Consider the following 4,616-nt stretch of genomic DNA (forward strand, 5'->3'; position numbering starts at 1 on the left):
TACCAATTGTACAAGATGAGATACCACAAGGAAACTGCAACACGTATCACAAATGATACACAATTGCAGAAAGTGCCTTGTCGTAGTGGGAGGGTTGTTAGGCAACCTAAAAGGATTCATGTTTTGGGAGAGTTTTTTGGACTCGATTCCTGGAGGACATGAACCTAATCTCCGGACATATGATGAAGCACTCCAAGATAAAGATGCAACATCTTGGCAAAGAGTAATGAATAATAGAATTAGAATATATGTATTCTAATAAAATCTGGAAGCTTGTAGGAACACCAAATGGTGTAAAAGCCTTTGGGTGTAAAAAGGTCAATAATAGGAAAAGAGGGATAGACAGGAAGGTAGAAACTTTCAAAAGCAAGGCTAGATGAAAAAGGAAACTTTTTCACTGGTAGCCATGCTTAAGTCTATCCGGATTCTTTTATCTATTTGGCAAGTGGATGTCAAGACAGCATTCCTTAATGGAAGTCTTGATGAAAGCATCCATATAAAGCAACCGGAAGGGTTCATTGCAAAGGGCTAAGAGCATCTTATGTGCAAGCTCAGTCAGTCTATGGACTGAGGCAAAGCTTCAAGGTCTTGGAATATCCGGTTTATCAAAGTAATCCAGACCTATGGATTTATTGAGTAAACGGATAAGTCTTGTGTATACAAAAGGTGTGATGAAAATGTGGTGGTATTTCTTGTACTATACGTAGATAGCATTTTTGGTAGTTGGAAACAATATCAAAATGTTGTCAGAAGTAGGGGTATGGTTGTCCAAATAATTCGATATAAAGGACTTGGGAGAATGTATATATTCTTGAGATCAAAGTAATAAGGGATCGCAAGAAAAGAATATTTTACTTATCCCAAGCTTCATACATCGGAAAAATCCTTGCTCATTTTAAGCATGCAAAACTCCAAGAAAGGTTTCTTACCTTTTCAGGATGGAGTAACTTTATCTTAAGATATGTCTCTGTAGACATCAAAGGAGATAAAGGAAATAAAGACAGTTCTTTATGCTTTGGCTATCGGAAGCCTAATGTATGCTATGCACGAGATCAGAAATCTGTTTTGCCAAGGGCATAGTTAGCAGATATCAAAGTAACCCTGGATAAGGACAGTGGACTGTAGTAAAGCATATATTGAAGTATCTTAGAGGCACTAGAGATTATATGCTAGCTCACAAAGCAGTTAATTTGGTTCTTGTGGGTTGCATGGATTTTGACTTCCAATCGGATAGGAACAATAATAAGTCAACCTCGGGGTTTTGTGTTTACTTTAGGAGGTAAAGTCATAACTATGGAAAAGTGATAAGCATAGGTGTTTTTCTGGACTCCACCATAGAAGCTTAGTATATGGCAAGCCTCTGAGGTAACCATAAAAGCTGAATGACTCAATAACCTCAAGATAGACTTAGATATGATTTCTGGTTTGTCCAAAGATTATTACAATTTATTGTAATAATGTTGGTGCAGTAGCAAACTCGAAGAAACCATGAGTCTATAAGGCAAGTAAACACAATAGAGCGCAAGTACTACCCAATACGAGAAATTGTATAACGAGGAGAAGTTGTTGCCGCCTAGATTCCATCAGATGATAACCTAAGGTCCTTAAGGCAAGAGCTTTTTGAAAGGCATGGGAATCAGATGTATGGCAGCAGATATGGCAGCTTAGTCTTTTAGTATAAGTGGGAGATTGTTAGAATGTATACTAAAAGCCTAGCTTTTGGTATAAAACATTTATCTAGAAATAAGAATCACATTGGTCAAATGTCTATATTTGTGATAAATGTAGTTGTTCAATTAATTTATACTGTAGATAACATAGTATGTGGTGTCACATGCAGAAGATGATGTTATCAGTACCTTATAAATTATAAACAGTAGCTCACGACCAAAATGGAAAGGAACAAACCATTAGAAGGTCATAGTGTAATTAGGTATCAGTTTATCTTGACTGTATAATTACAGTAGTATACTTAGAGTGTATTGAGTAGGACCATTTGAGGTTGTTTCTTTTATACTGACTTTATAAAGAAACAAAGACCTCGGTTATTATGGAAGTTTGTGCTCTTAATCCTAATAAAATAACAAGCACATATATTTGATATTTATTTCTTTAATTTATCAATGGGTGAGATTTAGTTCGATGAATCAATAAGCCCGATAAGTTTGGAAATGATTTCACTTATAGTGTGTGTTGTTGATTATATAAGGAAACTGTGTCCTAGAGATACTAGGTTGATAATGTCCTCAAGCGGAGCTTATAAGGATTGTCATGTTAAACCCTGCAGGTGGACTTAGTCCGACATGACGATAAGGTTGAGTGGTACTACTCTTGGACTAAGATATTAATTAAATGAGTTGTCAGTAACTCACTTAATTAGTGGACATTCGATATCTTAAACACAGGGAGACTAACACACTCATAATAAGAAGGAGCCCAAAAATGTAATTTGGGATTGGTGCGGTAGTTCAATAATAGTTCTCTAGTGGAATGAATTATTATTGATAAAATTAAGTTGTGTGTTCGGGGCGAACACGGGATGCTTAATTTTATCGGGAGACCAAAACCAATTCCTCCTCTCGGTCTCTATCGTAGCCTCTTATTTATAGAGTACTATACCCACCTATACCCATCTTCTATACACACCTAAAGGGGGCCGGCCAAGCTAGCTTGGGAACCAAGCTAGGGCCGACCTAAGCATGGGTTTAGGGTGGCCGGCCATATTAAATTAAAAAAGAATTTTAATTTTAATTTTTATTATGTGGAAGATATAATTTATTAAAGAGATTTAAAATTAAATTATCTCTCTTGTAAAAGGTCTACAAAAGATTAAAGAAATAGATTAGATCTCTTTCCTTATTTGTAGATTGGTGAGATATTTTATTTTCTCTTTAAAAATTATTCACATGTTGTAAAATTAAAATTATAGAAATTTCTTTTTATCAACCATGAAGAGATTTTGAAGAGAAATTTTATTTTTAAAATTTCGGAAACAAATTAGGAAGTTTTAATTGTTGATTGAAACATGTCTAATTTGATTTCATGATGTGGCCGGCCATTAGAATTTAATTGGAGAAATTTTATTTTATTTTTCTCAATTAAATCATGTCAAGGAAATTAAGAAAATTTTATTGTAATTAAATTTCCTAATTTTCTTAGGCCAAGGAATATAAAAGAAGGGGTGAGGGTGCCTTCATGAGATAGAACCTCTATTATTTCTCTCCCTCTTTTATTCCTTGGTGTGGCCGACCATCATCCTCTCCCTCTCTTCCTCTTGTGGTGGCCGAACCTCTCTCTCCCCTGGGAGCTCTTGTGGTGGCCGGATACTACTTGGAGAAGAAGAAGAAGAAGGAGAGAAAGCTAGCATCTCTTGGAGCTTGGTTGGTGTTTTGATCTTCTTCCTTGGTGAAGCTTCCTTATAGTTGGTCGAACCTAGCTAGGAGGAGAAGAAGGTGGTTGGTGGTTTCTCATCTCGGAAGATCGTTGCCCATACAATGTCCGAGGTTAGAAGAGGAATACGGTAGAAGATCAAGAGGTCTTTCTAGAAGGTATAACTAGTAATTTTTCCTTTCCGCATCATGCTAGTTATTTATGGAAATAATACCAAATACAAGAGGCTTACGTTCTTGTATTTCGAATATGTTTTTCGAAGTTGTGTTCTTTTGTTTTTTTTATCCCTTGTAATTTGATTGTTCTTTTTGGTTAACCTAAAGTTATTTTAGGAAATTAAATATTAGATTTCTATAAAAGGTTTTGTCTAGTCGGTGGTGGTTGCTCCCATATCCAAGAAGGTCATGTGCCTCGCCACGTCAGTACTGGGAACCAATTATGGAAATTAATATTTAATGGAATTAATAACTTAAGGTGACTTGGGTCGAACGTGTTAAGTTCCGCAGGAGATCCAAGTCAAAACCTTAAAGAACAAATAGATTAAGTTTTGGATCAAATGTGTTAAGTTCCGCAGGCGATCCAAAATTTAATTTAAAAGAACACATGGTAGCTAGGAAAAGGTTTAGACCTTTGTACAAAATTTTTGTACAGTGGAACCTCTAGGTTTTCCGAGTAGCAACCAACATTGGGACCCTCTCTGGGCACCCCCAGCGTGGCAAATCTTATTGTCATGTAAACGGCTATGCAACAGGTCCTGGATAAAATCTTATCTAACTTTGGGCTCCTGGACCCGCTCTGGACGCCCGGACCCTTGTAGATCTGATCCACAGCGCTGAAGAGGTCGAGGTACCTTGGATGGCACCAAACTGGTCCAGGCGCCCGGAGTTGCTCCGGGAACTAGGACCTCAGGCGCCCAGAATAGCTCCAGGTGCCTAGACTAGAGTCAACTCAAAGTTAACTTTCTGTCTAGGCTTCTACTCTGGCTCCACTTGCTTAGGCGATCTCGACCATTCAGACTAGATTGGTATCCCAAACTCGATTTATTATTATTAGGTTTTTGACTACCCAACATCATACCTAACCTCTTAGATTCAACATTAAATCTATCTAGGGTTTTTTTTTTAAATTATCAAGCTTTGCTTTCAAAGCTTGATTCTCCTTTTATAGATTCCTAACTCCATAATTGACTTGTCCACCTTGGACATTCCTAAACCTACCCATTTCTC

The sequence above is a fragment of the Zingiber officinale genome, chromosome 4A (genome assembly GCF_018446385.1).
Source record: "Zingiber officinale cultivar Zhangliang chromosome 4A, Zo_v1.1, whole genome shotgun sequence".
NCBI lineage: Eukaryota > Viridiplantae > Streptophyta > Magnoliopsida > Zingiberales > Zingiberaceae > Zingiber > Zingiber officinale.